The sequence below is a fragment of the Budorcas taxicolor genome, chromosome 3 (genome assembly GCF_023091745.1).
Source record: "Budorcas taxicolor isolate Tak-1 chromosome 3, Takin1.1, whole genome shotgun sequence".
In the NCBI taxonomy this organism is placed as follows: domain Eukaryota; kingdom Metazoa; phylum Chordata; class Mammalia; order Artiodactyla; family Bovidae; genus Budorcas; species Budorcas taxicolor.
This window is the reverse complement of record NC_068912.1, coordinates 21240217-21264799: the sequence shown is the minus strand read 5'-3', so window position 1 is coordinate 21264799 and position 24583 is coordinate 21240217. Positions and strand designations below refer to the sequence as shown.

Sequence of the window (24583 nt, the reverse complement as noted above, 5' to 3'; positions counted from 1 at the left end):
GAGAAGAGCATGAAAACGAGAAAAGCACGAATTTCTGTAAGTGTGCACAAATAAAACAGCCAAGACAGTGTGAATATATTAGCCTTCAAAAACTTACAAAAAGTGCTGTGGCTGCCAGCTGGCCTGTGGCTCATCGTGACTGTACGGTGTTGTTAATACTATTGATGGTTATAGCAATCTCGGCTCAAATTCGAGCTACAGCGAGGGGAGCAAAGCATGGTGGGGATGCTGCCCTTCTTCCCTCGGAATCGCAGGACTCACGGCTTCCCCACGGGTTTTCCCGGTTTTCCGAGGCTTTAGAGACGATATAACTATCCTTCTAAAGGCCGGTGGCTCAGCATAAGCGGAGCTGTAGAAGTATCCAAAAATAACATTTTAAGAGAATCCACTAGTCACTAGAATTCAGTTATAAATATAAGAACAAAATCTCTCGTGTTTGAAATTTTAGAAACACTTCTACCACTCCTGAGTCAAAGCATATTTGAAAATAAAAATTAGGAAATATTCTGAATCAAACAAAATTGAAATACTACGTATATACCAAAGATGAAGCTAAACCCGTCTTTAGATGATGGTGGTCAATACCGAAATCAGATTGATTATATTCTTTGCAGCCAAAGATGGAGAAGCTCTATACAGTCAGCAAAAACAAGACCAGGAGCTGACTGTGGCTCAGATCATGAACTCCTTATTGCCAAATTCAGACTTAAATTGAAGAAAGTGGGGAAAACCACTAGACCATTTAGGTATGACCTAAATCAAATCCCTTATGACTATGCAGTGGCAGTGAGAAATAGATTTAAGGGACTAGATCTGATAGATAGAGTGCCTGATGAACTATGGACGGAAGTTCGTCACATTGTACAGGAGACAGGAACTGAGACCATCCCCAAGGAAAAAAAAATGCAAAAAAGCAAAATGGCTGTCTGAGGAGACCTTACAAATGGCTGTGAAAAGAAGAGAAGTGAAAAGCAAAGGAGAAAAGGAAAGATATACCCATTTGAATGCAGAGTTCCAAAGAATAGCAAGGAGAGATAAGAAAGCCTTCCTCAGTGATCAATGCAAAGAAATAGAGGAAAACAATAGAATGGGAAAGACTAGAGATTTCTTCAAGAAAATTAGAGATACCAAGGGAACATTTCATGCAAAGATGGGCTTGATAAAAGACAGAAATGGTATGGACCTAACAAAAGCAGAAGATATTAAGAAGAGGTGGCAAGAATACACAGAAGAACTGCACAAAAAAGATCTTCACGAGCAAGATAATCATGATGGTGTGATCACTCACACTCACCTAGAGCCAGACATTCTGGAATGTGAAGTCAAGTGGGCCTTAGGAACCATCACTACAAACAAAGCTAGTGGAGGTGATGGAATTCCAGTTGAGCTATTTCGAATCATGAAAGATGATGCTGTGAAAGTGCTGCACTCAATATGCCAGCAAATTTGGAAAATTCAGCAGTGGCCACAGGACTGGAAAAGGTCAATTTTCATTCCAATCCCAAAGAAAGACAATGCCAAAGAATGCTCAAACTACCGCACAATTGCACTCATCTTACACGCTAGTAAAGTAATGCTCAAAATTCTCCAAGCTAAGCTTCAGTAATATGTGAACTGTGAACTTCCAGATGTTCTAGCTGGTTTTAAAAAAGGCAGAAGAACCAGAGATTAAATTGCCAACATCTGCTGGATCATCGAAAAAGCAAGAGAGTTCCAGAAAAAGCATCTATTTCTGCTTTATTGACTATGCCAAAGCCTTTGACTGTGTGGATCACAATAAACTGTGGAAAATTCTGAAAGAGATGGGAATATCAGACCACCTGACCTGCCTCTTGAGAAATCTATATGCAGGTCAGGAAGCAACAGTTAGAACTGGACATGGAACAACAGACTGGTTCCAAATAGGAAAAGGAGTACGTCAAGGCTGTATATTGTCACCCTGCTGATTTAATTATATGCAGAGTACATCATGAGAAATGCTGGGCTGGAAGAAGCACAAGCTGGAATCAAGACTGCCAGGAGAAATATCAATAACCTCAGATATGCAGATGACACCACCCTTATGGCAGAAAGTGAAGAAGAACTAAAGAGCCTCTGATGAAGGTGAAAGAGGAGAGTGAAAAAGTTGGCTTAAAGCTCAACATTCAGAAAACTAAGATCATGGCATCTGGTTCCATCACTTCATGGCAAATAGATGGGAAACAGTGGAAACAGTGACAAACTTAATTTTTGAGGGCTCCAAAATAACTGCAGATGGTGATTGCAGCCATGAAATTAAAAAACACTTGCTCCTTGGAAGGAAAGTTATGACCAACCTAGACAGCATATTAAAAAAGCAGAGACATTACTTTGCCAACAAAGGTCTGTCTAGTCAAGGCTATGGTTTTTCCAGTGGTCATGTAGGATGTGAGAGTTGGACTATAAAGAAAGCTGAGCACCGAAGAATTGATGCTTTTGTGGTGTTGGAAAAGACTCTTGAGGGTCCCTTGGACTGCAAGGAGATCCAATCAGTCCATCCTAAAGGAGATCAGTCCTGGGTGTTCATTGGAGGGACTGATGTTGAAGCTGAAACTCCAATACTTTGGCCACCTGGTGCGAAGAACTGACGCATTTGAAAAGACCCTGATGCTAGGAAAGACTGAGGGCAGGAGGAGAAGAGGATGAGATGGTTGGATGGCATCAATGACTCAATGGACATGGGTTTGGGTGGACTCCGGGAGCTGGTGATGGACAAGGAGGCCTGGTGTGCTGTGGTTCATGGGGTTGCAAAGAGTCAGACACAACTGAGTGACTGAACTGAACTGAACACAAACATAAATGCAAATTATGAAAATTAAGGCTGATTGCTGAAGACATAAATCTTCATCTTACAGTTACTAAAAGAATAACAATAACAGAAGCAGATAGGAGTAGAAATTAACTAGAAAAGCAGAAATTTTAAAGTTATAAATATACAGAAGAGAAAATATAAATGGTTGACGTTGAAAAGACTACTAAAGCTCATAAAACTGTTCAGAGAGAAAAAGGAAGTCATTGCTACTAAACTTGTAGACATAAGGGAACAATAAGTTAATCTCTTAAACACAAAATAAATATTTTAGAGGAACTGAATCATTTGTCCCAATAATGAATTTTTTTTTTTTTTTTTTTTTTTTTGCAGGGGTGGGAAGAACTAGTCTACAAGCACTAAAGTTTTTCAAGTCAGAATTTAAAAATCTTCCTGCAAAGAAATCTCCAGGACTAAAAAATGTTCATTAGAAGAAATGGCTCCTGAGCAAAGAAATTCCAAAAGAATTAAAAGATGGCACATTTTCTCCAATTTATTTTATGAGTTTAGACTAAAGCCAAACTCTCCAAAAAATATAGTGTAACAAACAGAAGTTATAGGACTGTCATTGCTGAATATAGCTGTAATTTAAAAATACTGAGTCAAGTAATGTGTTACAAAAGTATGTGAAAATAAAAATAAGAAAAAAAGTATGTGGAAAGTGTTAAATACTGAATCAAATAATATAGTAATGATGTATGTAAGAAGTAGTCACTTAGTCGTGTCCAACTCTTTGGGATCCAATGGGATATATAGCCTCTGTATTCATCGAACTCCCCAGAAAAGAACATTGGGGCAGGAAGAAGGGAGCAAGGAGTTCCTCCTGACCAAGAGATTAAACCGAGGTCTCTTGTATTGCAGGCAAATTTTTTACCATTTGAATCACCAAGAAAGCTCATTGAATGCTATTACAAAATTGGTCTTATCTTGGAAAATAATTGATGTTGTTTAGAAAATAAATTAATCTAATTAGCCACATTAACTATATAGAGGAAGAAAATAATAATTACTACACAGAATACGGGGTTCCAAAATCACTGTGGACAGTGATTGCAGCCACAAAATTAAGACGCTTGCTCCTTGGAAGGAAAGCTATGACAAACCTAGACAGCATATTAAAAAGCAGACACATCACTTTACTGACAAAGGTATAGTCAAAGCTATGGTTTTTGCAGTAGTCATGCAGGGATGTGAGAGCTGGACCATAATGAAGGCTGAGCGCGAAGAACTGATGCCTTCGAATTGTGGTGTTGGAGAAGACTCTTGAGAGTCCCTTGTACAGCAAGGAGGTCAAACCAATCAATCCTACAGGAAATCAACCCTCAATTGGAAGGATTGATGCTGAAGTTGAAGGTCCAATACTTTGGGCACCTGATGCAAAGAGCCAACTCGTTGGAAAGGACTCATGCTGGGAAAGATTGAAGGCAGGAGGAGAAGGGGACAACATAGGATGAGATGGTTGGATGGCATCACTGAATTCAATGGACAGGAACTTAGGCAAACTCGGAGAGACAGTGAAGGACAGGGAAGCCTGGCATGCTGCAGTCCATGGGGTCGCAAAGAGTCGGACACGACTTAGCGACAGAACAACTATATATATAGTACTGTTGACACGCATTTCCAGGTACATGAGATCCTTCCTGGAACACCGATGGGCTCACAGGACACGCAGAGGCCGAAGTGGCTGACGATGTTAAATTCATCACAACGGCCGGCGCACAGCCTGAGACATCTTGCCACTGCTGCGCAAGACCCCGTCTTTGCATCTCCGCTCCTGTTGGCGCGGATTCCTCCGCTCAGCCTTTCCTCTACCTTGGCCGCTGGCGCCTCCTTGGACACTGGGGGGTCGGCCGGGCCGCAGCTGCTCTCTCTTTTTTTTTTTAATTTTAATTTTTATTTTTATTTTTTTTAGTATTAAGTTTTTTATTTTTTTAATTTTAAAATCTTTAATTCTTACATGTGTTCCCAAACATGAACCCCTGCAGCTGCTCTCTTAATTCTCGCTCCATGGTGGGTTATGGCCCATTCGTCAGCCCAAGCTCCAGAGTGTGAATCAGCGACCTGATGGCTCTTTGGGTTGCTAAGACCTTCTGGGAGAAAAACTGAAAAGTAACAAGTCCAAATATTCTAAATCGAAGGCCCACAGAAATACACATTGAAAGGTAGGAACCCACCAGCGAGGTGGTTGCTGCGCTGCCAGCCACCAAATGCTTCTCCATATACCCAAACACCTCAGAGTTTTGCAAAGCCCCAGTTGACCTCTTCCCCTTACAGTCTTCTGTTCAGAACCACCTCGAGATTTTCAGTTCTCCTTTTCCTGCTCCTGGTGGCCAGAACCGCGTAGTATTCAGACCTGACTGTGCACTAGGCAAAACAAGAAAGTGTGCAAAGCACTTGGGCACTATGCATTGGCCGGGAATCGAACCCGGGTCTCCCGCGTGGGAGGCGAGAATTCTACCACTGAACCACCAATGCCTTGCCACAAGCGGCATTTTGACAGCTCTCCAGAAAGAATCTCCACAATAACCAAGGGCCTGGTGGTGGGGAAACAAAAGACTTCCCAAATAGGTGTTGTCTTTGGAAGATAGAACTCACGGACTGAAAGGCACTCAAAGGAAAGGCTTGCAAAAGAGATTGACAATCAGGCAATAGCATGCGGTGGGGACAACCAAATGAAATATAGAAATACTGGTTTTGTTCGCTCACATTACAGCTCTGATAAAGGCTCCTTCCAATCACAGAACAGACCCTTGCAGAAAAACATCGGAGATTCATTCAGATCCCTTGTTTATAACCCTAGACCTTCAACTGTCAACCTTAAGTTTTACGTAAAAGAGTCTATGCAATGGTCTTAAAGAGTCTGAGAAAATGGTCTAACTTGCTAAAATTGGCAAGTAAAAAAATATTTTTAATTAAAAATTTTACATTTAAGATTTCAAAATATACAAGTTCTAAGGTTACTTTCCATTTACAGTTGTTACTAAATATTGGCTATTTCATCATGTTGTATAATACCTCCTTGAGCCTATCTTACACCTAATAGTCTGAACCTTCCGCACTCCTAACCTTATGTTGCCCCCCAACTCACTGATAACCATTAGTTTGCTCTTTTAATCTTTTTTGTTGTTGTTGTTATATTTACTAGTTTGTTGTGTTTTTTAGATTCCACCTATAAGTGCTATCATACAGTATTTGTCTTTCTCTGTCTGACTAATTTCACTCAGCTTAATGCCCTCCAAGTTTATCCATAAACAGCAAATGGCAGAATTTTGTTCTTTCTTATGACTGAGTGGTATTCATTTGCCTCACTGTATCCTGAGTGCCCTTGCACAGCCCAAATCTGAACATGCCTGTTGCCTAAAGCCACCCAGTGTCCCCATATTCCTTCACTAAAATGTCTTATTACCTCTAGGACATGTACCTGCTTCTCCCCCTCCTTATCATCGAGATACCTCTTGCCAGTTCCCAAGTCCAGCAACAGTGAAGTAACTTGATGTTTCAGGAACTCTCTCCCTTTCAGGGACTTGCTTCTCTTTACAGGGAGGCCTTTCACAACTCCCTCTTCATTCTTCAAACTCATCCTCGTTCTTCAGGTCTCAGTTCAGAAGTTTCCCCTGGAGAGACTTTCCTGACTGCCAGAATTGAATGTGTGATATGTCCCCTTTGCTTTTGACATTGTGTTCTAACAAAATCACATTTTACTTGACTTTGTCTTCCAAAGACATATTTTCATAAGAAAAAGATTTATATTTCCCACAAAAACCAAGACTATGTATGTAAATAAAATATTTTCAAGAGATAGCACAGTGCCTAGCATAGTTTATAGTCTAGAGTTGTTAAACAAGGGAAGAGAGAGAGAGGAGCAAATAAAGGAAAGTTTCTTTCTCACACACACACACTAACAGATAAAGAAAAAATAAATTTAGCGAGATAGGCAGAATGATGAGTCTGCAAAGCATCGGAACTGCAGCATAACAACTGAAAAAGGTGGAGAATAAAATGATCAAAAATAAAGTTTTGCTTGAGTGTAATGTGCTAAAAAGATCTTGAGTGGATCTTCAGAGCTGAAAACAACTCAAGAGCTGAGAAGGAGAGGGGAAAGGTATGGTGTGGTGTGATGAAGGGAATAAACCTTGGTGCGAAAACTTCACTTATACTTTTGTGTAGGTCTCTATGAGACACCAGAGTCTGAAAACTGGCTATTTTGATCCTTGGGCTTTTCTAAGGACTTAAAAGAGATGCTCAGGAGGAGAGAAACTCTGGGGCTCTGCACTGTGCAGTGATTGTGCATGGATTAGTGCTTGGCCTATTCCAGGCTAATTTTTTTTTTGAAAGACTAAAAAAGGGATAATTTGAATATCAGACAAGGCAAAGGGCAAAAGAAATTTATGTTAGACAGAAGAGTAGCAATCCAGCATCTATCCAGAATCAAATGCAATCATTCTTCTCTGCATGCCCTCCTTGAATGACCAAAGAGGGTGGGGCTAAAGGGAAATCTTCGAGTGAAATTTTAATTTATTCACCCTTTCGTAGGTCTCTCTCAAACACAAGAGCTTAAAAGCAAAGCCATTTGATTCTTGGCCTTTTCAACAACTCAAAAGAGTATCTTACCTGGTTAATCATTAATTCTGAAGAGAATAGATTAAATTCACTTAGGTGTCCACTTCAATAAATTTTTGTTATAATTTATGTTACTGTTATTGAATCAGGAGAAGAGGATATCAAATTGCTTTAAAATTAAAAAAAAAAAAAAGAAAGAAAAAGAGCGTTAGGAGAAGAGAGGCTTAATTGTCATTCAGATCTTCTGAAGTAACTCAGGCACATCTCCAAATTTTGAGCCTCCCAAACTGTCTCTGGGTCTGGAATGCCTGTTTAGGGAAGAATTGGTGTTTGTCTCAAGAGTGAGGGGAAAGGGTTTGGAAGGCACCAAGCCACAGGAGGGCGAAGAGAATGCATCCTAAGTGAGGAAATGAGTCCAGTATTTTGATTTGAATTCCACATCTTGATGGTGTTTCCTGACCTAAACCTCCTATACAAACTTCTGTTCTGGGTGTGCTTTTGGGGCTTTGTTCTGCATTTTGAATAAACAGGCCTGTATAAACTGATTTTTTGATCTGCCTTTGCAACATCATTCCTATGACTCTTCCTGGTGAAGCTGAGAGCAAGCACTTATAGGAGAGCACTGGTGGTTTAGTGGCAGAATTCTCACCTCCCATCCAGGAGAGTATGGGTTCAATTCCCAACCAATGCACAGCTTAAGATGCTGTGTTGGAAAAATCAGTTTTTGCAGCCCTCTGAAGCCACAAAGTGCTTCCAAACCGCTAATCCTGCAGACCTCTCCTGTTGGGAGTATCTTTGAAGTACCGAGTTTATCCACTAAAACCTCTGAGGTTTGGAATTTTTGAAACCGAAACCATTGTCACTACATATCCTTTTTCCTATCCCAGTCTCGGACTACATCGCACTATGGAGTTTCATACCCAGGAAACTTAGTGTCAAGCCTAAGATCACATAGATTTTCTCCTATGCTATCTTCTGGAACTTTTATAATTTAGCATGTTCCTTTTAAGTCTATGAACTATTTTGAGTTACATTTTGTGGAAAATGTAAGGTCTATGTAAATGCACTCAGAAATTGCATAAGTGAGAGGAGGCGATTTTCTGCAGCTGTTGCTAGTGGCAAATAAGGTTATGGAACCATGAGTGTTTAGTCATGGTAACTGGCAGCCACAATCTACTTCCTAGTCACCTTTTTAGTGCTCTTCAGTGGCAATAAATATTCCACTTTTCTACGACCTGCCTCACTGCTCCTCTCCACTCTGGCATACAAAAACCTCTAGGATAGAAAGCCATTGGTCTTGCCTTCCTTGACAATTTCCTGTCCATTACTCCCTTTCTTTCAATGGAATTTTACGCTCACATCCACAAATAACTAGTAGAATGGCATTTATATCAGCCTTTCCCAAAAGCTGTAGTTTGAAATTATCCTAATGTCCATCATTTGTGACATAGTTTTATATTGGCATAATGCCAAAATTAAGGTGTGAGAAATTCAATAACATACATATGTATCAAAAACATCATGTTGCTTGTTAATAGCTAGATAGAAAAATTATATATTCATTCACATGAACTTGAAGAAAGAAGCCTGAAGGAGTAGACATCAGAGTTAAGTATCAGAGGATGGATATGCCTTACCTGGAAAGTATCAAGGGCAATGCTTGAATGATAAAAATTTTCTGTCGATCCTGGTGACAACTACACATTACAGTATTAAAACAGCTGCCCATTAATGATACAAACATTTTGTTCTGTAAACACAACTTAATGATTTCCTTTCAGGCCAAGAGTTGTTTTGGCAGATACAGTGCAAAAGATAAAGAAAAACACTGCCGTGACTCGGATTCGAACCGAGGTTGCTGCGGCCACAACGCAGAGTACTAACCACTATACGATCACGGCGCGCCACTATACGGTAGGCGAAACGCGATCTTGCTCTTTTAACTTTGACAAATCCGTTCCAATTACTGTGCTGCTTTCTTGTTGGATAATTGCAGGCACTCCTGATTCTCTCTCGCACCTTCCCTCCGTTACGCCCTCTCAAGTCTGTTGCAGTTTTCATTTCCCCTGCGTCCAGTCCTTGTCTCTGCACCGGCTTCCGGAAGTTATCTTTGCTTTGTCCTTGCCGCCCCTGCTTCATTCCCGCCTGTTTATATTTCTGTTTTGATAAACCGTCCCCAAGCCCTCTTTCTGGCTCCCTTGGCCGGCTGAACGCAGGGAGAAAGGGGGCAACGCCAGGGGCGCAGACGGTCGAATGAAGGCAGAGCAAACTGGGAGGCAGCACAGAGTCCACCCGGGGTTCAGCTTCCCTGGGGCCCGCTCGGATCAGGTCCGGAGCGGCTCCGGGGCTCTGCATCTGCGGGGAGCGTGGCGCCAGGCGCTGCGGGGACGCTCGACTGCACTTCTGCTTTCGGAATCGCCCGACCCCCGGCCTCCCCACAGGTTTCCCTGGTGTTCGGAGGCTTTGGAGCGGGTATAACTGTTCGGAGAAGGATGAGTGGCTGCTCCTAGCGTGGAAGGCTTGCTTGCACTCTAAGGGAATGAGGTGGGGGAGGGGGAATAAAACGACACCTCCAGGTGTCTCTGTGGCGCAATCGGTTAGCGCGTTCGGCTGTTAACCGAAAGGTTGGTGGTTCAAGCCCACCCAGGGACGGTTCCTACTTTTTCAGAATGAAAACAGGGTGCGGTTATTACTACCCTGCACATTCCCCTAAAGGTGCAGAAGTCCTCCATTACCCTTTTGTTCCCTGAATCTTATGCACAACAGGAGGACATAAGCGAGGACATCACTGATCCCCACGGAAGTGCTCTGGAGGAAAACAGGTTACTTAGAATCCAGGATTCTTCATCTCATCGTTATCCTCTGGGTTCCTTTTAGCAATGAAGTTTCTCCCATTGTTTGTACTAGTATTTATTGAATCCTTCCCATCTAACTTTGAAATTCATTTGGCTCTATGCATTTTCTGTTACAATGAATACGCATTCATCAATCTTGTGCACATATCTTATAGGACAGAGTTCCGGAAGAGCAACTGCTCTATCATAGTGTTTACATGGTTTTGTATATGGTTCCATTCTCTCACCTTCGTTGGCCTATTAGCTGTAACCGTGTTTTGTTATTTTAGCGATTGCTTTAGGCTTTACAACATACATCTGTAACTCACCACAGTCTGCCTTCAAGCCATGTCACACCTTTTTACATTTCTCCCCTGCTGGCCTTTATGCTATTGTCATGCATGGTTACTTTGCTTATGTTATAAACTCCACAATCTATCATTGTTACTTTTCTTTAAACTGTCGCATGTTTTTAAAAAGGTTTAAACAGTAATGATAATACCAATAATAATAATAAATGTTGTATATTTCTCCCACAGATGCCATTTTCATTGTCCATCAATTTGTGTACATCCTTATTTCCAGCTAGTGTGAGTTTCCTTTTTCCTGGAGGACTCTAACATTTCTTGTAGTGTGGTTCTGCTGGTGATGAAGACTTTCAACATTTGTATGTCTGTAAAATTTTCATTTTTATCTCTCCAAGACTTTGGGAGGGGGGGTGGGGAGAAGAAGTGTAGAATTCTACATAAACTGTTTCCCACCCCCTCCCCCCAATCCTTTAAAGATGTTATTCCACTATCATCTTCTCTTTTTTTTGTAACTGTATATAGCAGAGTTTATTTTCCTATTTCTTGTTCCTTTCAAAAAGCTTTTATTTTTAAATTGGGGTATAGTTGCTTTACCACTATCTTATATCCACTGCTTCTGATGAGAAATCTGATATAATCTTTTTGTTTTCTGTCGTGCTTCTTTTGAGATTGCTTCTTTTTCAGTGGAATTGAACAGCTTAATTACAGTGTGTTAGGGTCCATTTGGTTCCTTGTTTCAGTGGGCTTATAATTTTAATTATGATTGGAATGTTTTCTGTCATTATTTCTTCAAAAATATTTTCTTTCATGAAATTTACCCCCAGTGTTTTCAGGGACTTCGATTATATTAGACTTTCTAAAATTGCCCTACCCTTCACTTACGCATGCTATTAAATTTTTTTTTTTTTTTTGAGTGGGAATTTCACTCTGGATATTTGAAAATTGATTGTGGCTTTGTGTTCCATTATCCTTTTTTTTTTCCCCTGCAATGTCTCATCTATTGTTAATTCTAGCTGGTGAATGTATCATCCCAGATATTATATTTTTCATCTCTGAAGTTTGGGTCTCATCTTTTGTCTATGTTCCACATCTCTCCTTAACTGGACATATGTAACACAGTCATAATAACTATTTTAAAATCCTCTCTATAATTTAAAATCTGGTTCAGTTTGGATAGATTATTTTCCTCCTTATGGGATATGTTTTCCTGCTTCTTTGCATGCTTGGTATTCGTTGGATGCCAGACATTGTTAAAGTTTTGTTTTGGGGAAACTGGCTATTTTGGCATTCCTATATATCTTGAGATTTATTCTGGGGGACAGGTAAGTGACTTGTAACTACTTTCATGTTTTTGGACCTTGCTTTTATGATTTTTAGGTAAGTCAGTCTAGGACTGAGTGTTCCCATGAGTGAGGCAAAATTGCTGAGGTCTCTAGCCAATGGTCGAGGAATGATGAGTAGCCCAATATGGCTGGTGGGAGTGAGTAAGATTTTCTGCCCTGTGTGAGTACCAGACACAGTTCTATGATCTTTTCAGAATTTCTTTCCTTGGCATCATGCAATTTCTCTGCAAGTAGGCTCTGATCAGAACTCTGTTTACTATTTGAGGGAGATCTTTTTCATATGTTTGGATTCTCTCTTCCATCTCTCTCATCACTGGATTTTTGTCCTATGGACTCCAGCTACTTTGCTCTCCACAGGCTCTTGGCTTTATCTTCACTATCAAGGAACTGGCCTCAGATCTTATTCCCCATGCCCAGTTTGCAGTCTCTCTGAAATTAGTAAGCTGAACCAATGGTAGGGCTCACCTTGCTTGTTTTTCATCTCTCCCTGGTTTGTCTTTTTATTGCCTATTTCCATGGTTTGGAAAGCTAGTGTTTCATGTCTTTCTTCCTCCCCACCCCCCCCCCCCCACCCTGGAAGCAGGGAAGAAGGGGAGGGTATTTCAAGCAAGAAGATAAATAAAATTTCTGTCACTCCACATTTGCGAGGAGCTGAAGGCATCTTTTTATGTTCCTAGTTGAGCTTCAGTAGGAGTTGTGTTTATTGATATTCCAGTGTATTATTCCAATTTGATGAAAGATCTTTTTCTTGTCAGTATGACAAGCTTTCTATGCATCTATCTGTTCATCCAAACTGGGGAGTGGTGCCCTCCTAAGCAAGAAATACAACAGAAGGGCAATGTAGCCATTACCCACAGACACCCTACTGCATATGTTCAGCAACTAAACCTCCAAGATGTTTAGAAAGTCTTCGAACAACGTCCAGTTGTTTTTGTTGTAGCCAAGAGCCCTGGGAAGCAAACTCACTCAGAAGGACATCGAGGATAGTGGAATAGAGTTTATTATACCAGTGGGTCTGAGGCAGAGATTCCGCTTTAGTAAGGGACGCCGACCAATTTTTGTCACAACTTTTTATACCCAAAGCATATGTGCCCAAGCTCACAACCCCCAAATTCTCTAAAGCCCACTCTGGACAATGTTAGTAAGAGATACAATCAGGTTACAGCCACAAATTTACATTCTAAAGTCATCTGGACATGCAGTTTAGCCTACATCAACAATGGGTATTAAGATTACAAATAGTGATTGATTACATAGTGGACATTGCATTCTTTTTGGCTCCGGGAAGTCTAGGTACGGGGTCAGCCTGGTCTGGTTTCCCTGTACCAGAGAGGTCTGCTCTGCATTTTATTTCCATGGCCTCCCAATATACAGTCCAAAGTTCACCGAGAGTGTAAGATGGAGTTCCCGTTCTTTTCAAAATGGAGTCAGTCCAGTCAGGGCAACTTGTTCCTTTCCTTTTGCATTTTCAGTAGCGACCTACATAACTGGGTACTAGAATGACTTGAGATTGCTTCCTGCCACGTAGCTTACCTACTGGAGTTAGAGAAACCACTGGTCTCAGACATTTGCTCCTCTTGCCTTTCCTTTGTGGACTGCCTTTTGCCTTCATTGTATGCACACACTTTAATGACTGGGCTGCCTCCTATACAGGGTGAATTAGCAAACTGAAAACTGTCTCCATGTGATTCCTTGACAGTGTTTGAAAAAGAAATTAGCCTACTTGAGACAAATCATTAGAACCGAGAATCCTGCTGCTGATAATGCATCATGTGCAGACCTGAATACCAAGAATTATTGGCACACCTTCCCTTGGTTCTTCTGTTGAATCTCCGGAGCATAATTGGGCCCTTTGCCTTTATACACTAAATATGGTTCTTGGACAATCTATGTGTGTGTGTATGCGCGCAAGTGTGCGCATGCCTGTGTACGGGTATTTCTCTTTGTCTGTCCACCTCTGTCCCTTGTACTCTAGGCTGCCCCCAATTTTACCCATTTTTCTCTCCTTCTCTTCTGTTTTCTGGGATCTCTCGTTAGAATGCCTTTCATCACTGAACACATATTAGGGGCTTACTAAGTGCCAGGCCCTCCTCTGGGAGAGATGCTGTGTGTTGAGCAAACCCAAGACAAACCCCTGCCCTGCTGAGCCCATATCTGGAACATAGCAGAGCATAACAGCTTGGCACTGTGTCCTTTCCAGGTGTGGTCTCCCATTTCCCTCCCATGGCACTAACAGTGAAAAAGACAAGGAAAACCTAACAAAGAACAGGAAAGAGTGACTCACAATCTAGAAGGCAGGTAACAAGGAACACACCTGCCCCACACATAAATTTTTTTTTTAAATAAATAACATTTTAGGGAAAGAAGTCTCCAGTGACAGCTCCTTAATTCCTGGCACAGACACTGCGTGTGTTTTACACTTCTTAAAGTGACAGTGATGGCCATGCTCACCAACATCCCTTAAAGTACTGACACCTCCTCTTAATCTGTGACCATATAGACACTTCATAATCTATAAAAATAATGAGGTGGTTACCCCAAAAATGGTAGGTAGAATAATCAACATAGTGGCTTCTAGAATTATGACTTAGTCTCCATTTATCATATGGTATATTATTTAGGCTTAGTTGCTCAGCTGACTCTCTGTGGCCCCATGGACAGAGAAGCTATGAACTGGAGGCCACCAGGCCTCTCTGTCCATGGAATTTCCTAGGTAATAATACTGGAGCTGATTGCCATTTCCTGCCCCAGGGGATCTTTCTGACCCAGGGATCGAACCTTTATCTCTTGTGTCTCCTGCATTGGTAGGTGGTTTTCTTTACTGCTAGTACCATAGGAAGCCCATGGTACATTTAATTTATTACAACACATATTTTAAAATTTTATAAAAAATATTTATAAGATTTAAGTTTGCTTATTGGACCAGTAAAACCAGTGTAGGAAAGTCAGACAGTTCAGTGTCATTAGAATTTTGAAGAGAAAATAAATCCAAGACTTCTACAAACACTGAATTAGAGCTCCTTGCCACCAATATTTTTTTCATTATTAGAAAATCTGGAAGACAACATAAAACAGCTCTTAGACTGAAATTACTAAACTAGTGTGATGCATACAGGGCTTCCCAGGTGGTGCTTAGTGGTAAAGAACCCACCTGCCAATGCAGGAGACATAAGAGATGCTGGTTCCATTTCTGGGTTGGGAAGACCCCCAGAAAAGGGCATGGCAACCCACTCCACTATCCTTACCTATAGAATCCCCATAGGATTGCAAACAGTCAATTGCAAACATGCACACACATGATGCATAAAAGGAGTCATTTTTAGAAACATAACATGACAAGAACATTGTCTATGTCATTATATGTCAATTATTAGAATTCTTAAAAGTCTTTAAAAGCATTTTTTCTTTTACCTAACACTGACGATCACAAATTTATCCAGAGCTAAACTTTTTTCCTGAGCTAATTTTTCCCCCCTTGAGTTATGGATCACCAAGAAAGGATGTTCAAGGAAAAAGGAGAAAACCCAACCCATGGATTCCATCCACCGGGATCCTGGAACTAGAAGTTCAGTGACTACCTCATTTTGGAGAGAGGCACCATGGATTATGTACTGCAAACCAGGTTGCCTCTCTTTGCTTGGACTCAGATTGGACCCAGGGCCAGGCCAAGGCCAGGGTGAGACAAGACTACATACCATGATCACAGGGCAGCCAACCCTCCGACAGCACCAATGCAGACAATTGTGGGAAGCTCTTGAGAACTCTCCCTCTCCCTTTAATGCATTTCCCACCTGATCCCTTCATCCTCCCACCACAGGAAAGATCCTTTATCTTTCTGTCCAGCTGAAACACTTTATGCTCCCCGCAGAACAAAAAGAGCCAGGCAAGAGAGAAGAGGGCAGCTGCACTTCCCAGAAGGGTTTTTCAGGAGGTGGGTGGTTCTAGCGCTCAGGCTGACCCAAGACCCCACTGCCCAGCAAGGCGACCAGGAGGAGTTCCAAGAGTAGGCAGTGCTGGGGGGATGACAGCCTAGTAGAGTTCCTACAAGCACAGGGCAAGCCTGGCCTACACTTTGGGGAGAGCAGCATAAAACACTGCCTGAAGCTTCTCTAAAGAGAAGCAGCCTAAAGAGAACAGATTTCAGGTTCCTGAAGGGGCAAGCAGGAACTCTGTGCAAGGACAAAGCCTTCCCCTAACCTTGGAGGACAGGTCCTACAGGAGCTGGTTTTGAGGGAAAGACCAAAGGAAAGGAGCAACAGTGGCCCAACCAGTGGTCTTGAGTTGAGATGCCTGCAAGTTACTCTCAAATGATGGAGCAAATCGTGTAGATGGAGAGAGTGAGAAAGCAAACGCGGGAAAATGTCAACTGTACAGTTGGGACAGAATATACGATATGAGGATTTCAATTTTTTTTTTGTATTTTAAAAGGTTTTATGTTTTTGTTTTCTTAATGAGTTTTTAGAACTCAAGTCCCAGGTTCTCTTTGAATGAAAACTCCATATGTGAGACACTAGGTTTCTGAAATAAAGGAAGGAAAGGCTGGAGGGTAGAAGTCCTGGTGGTTCATCACATTTCTCTTCCCTGACCTGAAGGGCATCTGGCCACAGGAACCCTGCACAGGGTCTTGCCTGTGCCTTGGAGCAAACCACCTCTGGTCAGGAAGAGGAAGATTTAATGCAATTTAGAGCTTTCCTGGGAGAAGGCAATGGCAACCCACTCCAGTGCTCTTGCCTGGAAAATCCCATGGACGGAGGAGCCTGGTAGGCTGCTGTCCATGGGGTCACGAAGAGTCAGACACGACTGAGTGACTTCACTTTCACTTTTCACTTTCATGCATTGGAGAAGGAAATGGCAACCCACTCCAGTGTTCTTGCCTGGAGAATCCCAGGGACAGGGAAGCCTGGTGGGCTGCCGTCTATGGGGTCTCACAGAGTCGGACACAACTGAAGCAACTTAGCAGCAGCAGAGCTTTTTCCTGACCTGGAACTGAATCCAGACCACAGCAGTAACAATGCCAAATTGTAGCTACCAGGCAACCAGACATTACCTTACTACCTCCTCCCTCTAATTTGGCTTTTCCAGTTGAAAACTGACAGTAAAGGTTAAATTTCTGAGAGTGGCAGAGCAGAAAAGGAGGTGAGTCCCAGTGGCCCAGGGCTGCATGCACCTGGGCAAGGCTCTAGCCCTTGTCTGCTCAACTCCCTTCATTCTCTCTCCTGGGTGATGCTCTGGGCTCGGAGGCCAGGCCGAAAGGTTACAGGCTGGGTCCCTCCTGGTTTGGTTTTAGTGCTGTGTACAGCAGAGCCAAGGTCATGCTCTCTTTCTGAATCTCAGTTTCCTTGTTAGGCGTTCTCAGCGGGTGATGAGGGGATAGGCCTGCTTCCTGATCTCTCACCTGACTCTGGGGTCTCTCCTGATAATGGCACATGTAAGGACTCCTTTCCATGCAATTCTAGAGCCTGAAATCCTTCATCTATGTGTCTTTGGGTTGAGCACTGTGTTGTTGACAGTCTCTTAAGTTCTGTTGGGCAAACCAAGTTGTTCCACAGGTGTGCTGAGGTGGGGAAAAGCGAGTGAACTTCACAGGGAAAAGCTTCTTGGTTTTCAGAGATGAAATGCCTCTCAGCGTGTAGAGGAGATTTAGGCACCAGATGAGAAGGTGAGGGCATTTCCAGAGGAAAGCTAACCTGAAGCTGGCTTTGTGCCCTTCTTGGACTTTCTTTGGCCTGGTCTTCAAAGTGACTCAGAACAGACAAAGGAGATCTGGTTCCTAGTGCTGAATAGGCTTTTAGGTAATTAGGGAATTCCTCCTGTATTTGTGGGTGGGCCATAAAAGTGCAGCTGCACACGCTGCTATAATCCATCTCTCTAGCGCAGTTTTTTGTGTTTTTTTTTTTTCTTTTTTGATATGTGTATGTTGGGGGTGGTGGTGGTTTAGTCATCAAGTCGTGTCCGACTCTTGTGACCCCGTGAACTGTAGCCCGCCAGGCTCCTCTGTCCATGTGATTTTCCAGGTAAGAATTCTAGAGTAGGTAGCCATTCCCTTCACCGGGGGATCTTCCCCATCCAGGGATCGAACCCTGGTCTCCTGCATTGCAGGCAGATTCTTTATCGACTGCGGCGGGGAGGGCGGTGGGGGAGCGGTGGGAGGGTTTAAAGGTGAAAGTAAGCTTCAGGGAGAAGAAAAAGCATGTAAACGTAGAGCTCTGTTTTGAACCGGGACCTTTCACGTGTTAGGCGAACGTGATAACCACTACACTACGGAAACCAGATAACTGTTGTTGTCTAATGACACATCTCAAGAACTGTACCTCTTACCACGCCTGGCCACAAACATTCTTGAAAGGAAAAGGACTGTAGGGGCACAGGCGATCCCTCAGGTGAGGAGACTGAACTCTGGCTAAGGTTCCTCGCCTTCCCCGAAACGAGGTCCCTGGGTCCCCAACACTCTAGCCTGGAGGTCCGGCACCCAAGGCAGGGTCTCCAGTTCCACAGCTATGCATCCGAGTGTAAGGGTCGCTACTGCTGACTCGCCAGTTTCCAGAAGCCGCAGGAGCCGGGGGGTTAGATGTCAAAGACTTCCATCACGCTTTCACGTTCAGCAGGAAGCCCAGCAAAGGCTGACGGCTCAGGTCTTTTATCTGTTTGAAAATAGCGAGCATCAAAGCCGGCAGAGCCATTCTTCCCCGCCTGTACTGAGTTCGTTTGCAGACTAGGCCCCGCCTCAAGCCGCGGAGGAGCCAGGCTCGGTCTACGCAAATCTCACGGTGGTTCATTCCTCATCGGTTGAGGTTCTTCTTTAAGGATAGCTTTGCTTTATCGTTTACAATGTCTAAAACTTCAAAAAAAATTAAATCAAAAAGAACTTTTTATTTTATATTGGAGTATAGCTCATTAACAATGTTGTGACAGTTTCAAGCGGACAGAAAAGGGACTCAGCTGTACATAAATATGTATCCATTCTCCCCTAAACTCTCTTCCCATCCCGGTAAGATGTCTAAAACTTATTTGCCTTTTATAATATTCCAGTTCAACGGATCATGGAGTGCGAATCTTAACCTAGAACCACAGAGAGGTAAAGGCAATTTCCCCCAGAAAGCAGGATGGGTTTTCGTGTTCACTTCACAGCATAACGCCAACAGGCAGAAAGCATTTCTTTTTGCTGAAAGAATTTAATGCTTTGTTGTCTGTGTGTCTCCCTGGTTTCCTTTAGAAGTTAAGCTTCAAAAAGAAAAAAAAAAGAAGAAGAAGTTAAGCTTCAGAAGCTTGGGAATGCATATGCGTTTTCTCCTGCAGTGGTTTCTTCTTCTTTTCTTAGTGCGACGGTCACAGCCATTTCCTTCCCGTCTGAGGTTCAGGGGCTCCCACCCGGAGGAGCGCGCGGGCCGCGTGCGCACCGGCCCCCAGGCCGCAGGGTTCCGCCTGGTTCCGCGCGGACTCCGAGTGCAGTCGCGGGTGCAACTGCGCGGCAGCACCCTCACCAGCGCTGGAGCCTGAGTCCCCACAGAGGCGGACATGAAAATAGATCAGGACCTTTCATGAGATTCCCCTGCTTTCCTCCCCTTTAGGACCTCCCACGTCCAGCCAGAGGAGCGGATTCGCGGTCTTTTCGGCTGCGTCCACGCGCTGCCGTCCTACGTGGACAAGAGGAGGGGGTGGCAGTCCTTTCCCCGACGGAGCGGGGGCACAGCGGGTGCCCGAGAGACCACCTTTCTCGGCAGAGTCGTTTGCCCAAGTCCAGAGTCGCGAAAAGGAGGGACTGGGACTGTGTGGGACCGAGAGGCAAACGCCAAGTCCTGACTAATTGGATGTGGGTCTGAGGAAAGCGCGGCGTCAGGGACAACTGGAGGCCTGAGCCCAGGGAGCTGGAGAAGGCGTCATCCAAGGCGGGAGAACCGCAGGGCAGCAGGTCGTCGGGGGAAGACCGGACGGAATCCAGGTCTGGGTGCGGAGCCTTGTTCGCAAGCGTTTTGCATCCGGCCCTCCCGGTTCCTGCACCCGCCTGGAGTCTTTTGTGTCGCTGGGGATCCCGAGGTCTCACCCGCGGGGCTGCCCTCCCGCCTCTCCCGCCCCCGCCCCGGCGACCTGCTCTCCACGCGCGCTCGCCGGGAAAGGGCGCGTCTCCAGGGCAGTTGTGAGGTGCGCCGGGACTGGGCAAGTCGTGGGGACTTGAAAACCAGGCAGACCTCGCAGGCCCGTCTACTGTCTCGCAGAGCGCTCGGCTTTTGGTGTGGGGCTTATTCGGAGAAAGCAGGGCACAATTCTTTGGAGGGGGGCGGGGTGCAGGACTCAGAACTCGAGGGCGAGAGACACCACACAGTCGTTTCAGGTTTCCTATTGTTACTTATGAGGACAAGAGCACGTAGTTCCCTGGTGATCTAGTGGCTAGGATTTGGCGTTTTCACCGCCGTGGCCTGGGTTCGATTCCCGGTCAGGGAAGGCTGGTTACTTTTTTTTTTTTTTTTTAAGTTTTGGCTGCATCTCCAGCAATCTTCACTTCCTGCCCACAAGTGTTATGTGTCCCACCGTCCAGTTGCAGTGGAGTCTGCATCAAATCCTTCAGCCAATGAGGTAGAATCCCAGGGTCCAGGGCATTTCCTAGGGTGATAGAGGGGAGATGTGAGGAGCAGTCGGAACAGCCCCTGGCCTCCACTCCTCCCTTCACCAGAAACCTAAAGCCTCACTTTCAGTGTCCCTCTAAAGAGAACTTGGGGCTTGAGTACCAATTGTTTTGTTATTGTTCGGTCGCTAAGGCCAATCTGACTCTGCCACCCCATGGACTGCAGCACACCAGCCTGTCCTGTACCGTCTCCTGGAATTTGCTCAAATTCATGTCCATTGAGTCAGTGATGCTATCTCACCATCTCACCCTCTGCTGCCCTTTTCTTTTGCCTACAATCAGCATCAGTTTTTTCATCAGTCTTTTCCAATAAGTCAGCTCTTTGCATCAGGTGGCCAGAGAATAGGAGTTTCAGCTTTAGTATCAGTCCTTCCAATGAATATTCAGGATTTATTTATTTTAGGGTTGACTGGTTTGATCTCCTTGCAGTCCAAGGGATTCTCAAGAGTCTTCTCTAGCACCAGAATTTGAAAACATGAGTTCTTTGGTGCTTAGCCTTCTTTACGGTCCAACTCGCACATCCCTACATGACTACTGGAAAAACCTTAGCTTGACTATATAAACCTTTGTTAGCAAAGTGATGTCTTTGCTTTTTAATATGCTGTCTAGGTTGGTCATAGCTTTTCGTCAAAGGAGCATGTGCCTTTTAATTTCATGGCTGCATGAAACTGGCTGAGTACTTATTCCTTTAAAAAGTACACTGAAACTTATGAAAATTTGCAAGAAGAGTAACTGCATATATTCTCCATTTCAATGCATCAATTAACATTTCCCCACATTTGTGTTCTTACTCTCTCTCCGTATACATGACTTGCTCCACCATTTGAGAGGAACTTGCAGACATCCTAAGATCATTGGTTGGGCTGCTATTGCTCTTTTCCTTTGGCATCTCCCTCTCAACCAGCTCCCATGGGACCTTGTCCTCCAAGACTCGGGGAAGGTTTTGTCCTGGCAAGGAGGCCCTTCTTGTCCCATTCTCTTCAGGCTGTAAGAAATTTCAGGCAATGTTTTATTCAGCTCTCTTTGGCAGTGCAGACCAGTGCCTATAGGAACGCCACTAGGCTGTCATCCCTGGCCCTCCACAGCACAGGCTGCCCTCCAGCCTCCTCCAGATTCCCTTGGTGGGCAGTGGGGTCGTGGGCCAGACAGAACACTAGAACCGCCTACCTCAGGAGAGAGCCTTCAGGGAAGTGCAGCTGCCCCCTTGGCTTTTGCCAGGCTCTCTGTACCCTGCTAGGATATCATTTTACTCATTTTTTCATTTATAACTATATTTTTTATGTGTACAGTATATTTTAACTTCTGTATACATTACAGCAAGTTCACCATTAAATAGGTTTGCTTTCCATCTCTTGCCATATAGTTGACTCCTCTTACTCACTTTTCCCTCCCCACTTCAGTCTTCCCCTCTGATAACTGTTACCTGTTTGATAACCATTACCTGTTTATATGTTTGTTTTGAATGGTTCAGATGGTTCATTTTAAAATTTAAAAAAATATTCCACATGCGGTGAAACTGCATGCTGTTTGTCTTCCTTTGAATGATATTTCACTTAGCTTAATACCATCAAGTCTATCCATGTTGTAGCAAATGGTAAGATTTCACCTTTTTTTTTCTTCTAAGGCTGAGAAATCACATGGATTCCAAACCACTAAACATTCCCATAATGTGTGATATGCCAGGATGAAATCCCATCATTTCTGGTTTAAAAGTTTTGTTCTGTTCTCTGAATATCCAATGTTCATGGATATGTGCCAGATAACTATAAACTAATAAAGGGTGATCAACACAGCACCTTCTATGTTTATGGACTTAATAAATAACCTACTAATGATAACAGAGCATGGAGTCCCTTGTGACTGTGTGGCAGGGTGAGATAGGAGGAGTAGTATCAAGACAGTTACGTCTGGAACAAAGCGGAGTACAAAGTGCCCACAGCACATGGCCATAGAAGGGGCTGGCAGGATGACATCCATGTTATTCCAGATGCTCCAAAAAGCAAATGGTGAGAATTAATTAAATGTGCAAGGACTTCATTAGGGAAAATACCCATTTGCAAGGAAATAGGAAGGTACTTAGGAATGATGAGAGATGCCTCAGGTCATGAAGCAAATCTGACTTAGTAAGGAAGAGAAGAGAAGGTGTCCAAGACTGCCTGCCATGAAGTCTAAGTTCATCAAAGTCATTGTGGAGTCACTGAGACAAAGCCAGCCAATGAAGAGTCTTGTCTCTCCCAGGAGTGGGTCTGCCTTTCCATCCCCACTGCACTCAGCTATTGGCAGGGAGCAGCCCATGGGAGATGCAGCCTCAGAGATAGATAGATAGATAGCATAACTGGGACCTTCAGTCAGTTATCTCTGCATTAGGAAGGTCTATAAGGCCATCAGAGCAACCAAACCCAGGACAGATGTAAGACTACATAAAAGTATTAGTGATTGGTTAAATACAGGGAACAGAAATAAGAACAATGGTAGAACTGTCTCCTCTCCTCTCCAGTTTGGTGAAATACTGTCACTCCACCTTCTTTTGTTCTACCTTCGGTTTAAGCTATAAGTGGCAACAAGGAATTAGTGGACCCATGAGCCACAGATGTGATTATCTCTGTGCCCTGGGCTGATCTCATGAGAGAAATCATCTTGTTTACAGAATCTTGATTGAAACTATTATTTTTCCTCATTTTAAATTATGAAAGAATGATAAACACATTTACAGGAGACTTGGAAAATACAGAACAAAGTTACATATATTTCCACTGTATATTACAATTATTTGAAAGTAGGTAACTTAGGATTTTTAGTTAGAGTTTCAATATCAAACTCTCAAAAATAGAATAGACAGAAAAGTAGAAGGATATAGTAGATCTGAAAAGGATTATGAACCAATTCAACAGAATTATGATTTATACAATTTTCACACAACAGCAGGGTAAAAATTCTATTCAAGTTCCCATAGACTATAAACTAGGAGCCATTGGAACATATCCAGGGACATAAAACAGGGTATAAAAATTTCATGGTATAAAGGTATTGAAATCATACAGTCTGTCATATATATGACACATATACACATATATTTTCTGGTTGTTCAGTTGCTCAGTTGTGTCTGACTCTTTGTGACTCCATGGAGGGGTTTCCCTATACTTCACCATCACCCACAGCTTGCTCAAACTCATATGTCCATTGAGTTGGTGATGTCATCCAACCATCTCACCCTCTGTTCTCCCCTTCTCCTCCTGTCTTCAATCTTTCCCAGCATCAGGATCTTTTCCAATGAGTCAGCTCTTTGCATCAGGTGGCCAAAGTATTGGAGTTTCAGTTTCAGCATCGGTCCTTCCAATGAATATTCAAGACCGATCTCCTTTAGGATGGACTGGTTGGATCTCCTTGCAGTCCAAGGGACTCTCAAGAGTCTTCTCCAACACCACAGTTCACAGCATCAGTTCTTCAGTACTCAGCGTTCCTTATGGCCCAGCTCTCACATCCATACATGATTACTGGAGAAACCATAGCTTTGATTAGATGGACCTTTGTTGGCAAAGTAAAGTCTTTGCTTTTTAATATGCTGTCTAGGTTTGTCATAGATTTTTATCAAGGAGCAAGTGTCTTTTAATTTCATGGCTGCAGTCACCATCTGCAGTGATTTTGGTATATATATATATATATATATGTATTAAAAAGGATTTATATAAGGATGTACACACTACTACATTTAAAATGGATAGTCAGCAAAAATCTGTTGTATAGCACATGGAACTCTGCACAGTGTTATATGGCAGCCTAGATGGGGAAGCGTTATGGGGGAGGAATGGATACACGTATATGTAATGGCTGAATCCTGTTGTTGTTAATTGGCTATACCCCAAAACAAAATAAAAAGTACAAAAAATACAGATAACATTCATTCTCATAAAAAATAAAGCTTTAATTAATGTAACAAAAAAGTTACATTTTTCATTAAACTTTTTTTAATGAGTCTCAAATTCTGTGACAGACTTTTAGTCAAGTTGTTTTAATTAAAAAGTACTGATTTTAAAAACTAATAACTTAAAACTGCCACACACAAAATATATGGTCCACAAAACATTCACCTT

General features: G+C 43.1%; 4 non-coding genes across 4 annotated transcripts; 2 read left to right on the top strand and 2 right to left on the bottom strand.

Moving 5' to 3' along the window:
- Positions 1-5231: 5231 nt before the first annotated feature.
- Positions 5232-5302, bottom strand: TRNAG-CCC (transfer RNA glycine (anticodon CCC)). Its single transcript has one exon. It is a non-coding gene; the product is annotated as a tRNA-Gly (tRNA).
- A 3914-nt stretch (positions 5303-9216) lies between these two features.
- TRNAH-GUG (transfer RNA histidin (anticodon GUG)) lies at positions 9217-9288 on the bottom strand. Its single transcript has one exon. It is a non-coding gene; the product is annotated as a tRNA-His (tRNA).
- Positions 9289-9965: 677 nt separating this feature from the next.
- Positions 9966-10039, top strand: TRNAN-GUU (transfer RNA asparagine (anticodon GUU)). Its single transcript has one exon. It is a non-coding gene; the product is annotated as a tRNA-Asn (tRNA).
- A 10200-nt stretch (positions 10040-20239) lies between these two features.
- On the top strand, positions 20240-20311 carry TRNAE-UUC (transfer RNA glutamic acid (anticodon UUC)). Its single transcript has one exon. It is a non-coding gene; the product is annotated as a tRNA-Glu (tRNA).
- Positions 20312-24583: the final 4272 nt, after the last annotated feature.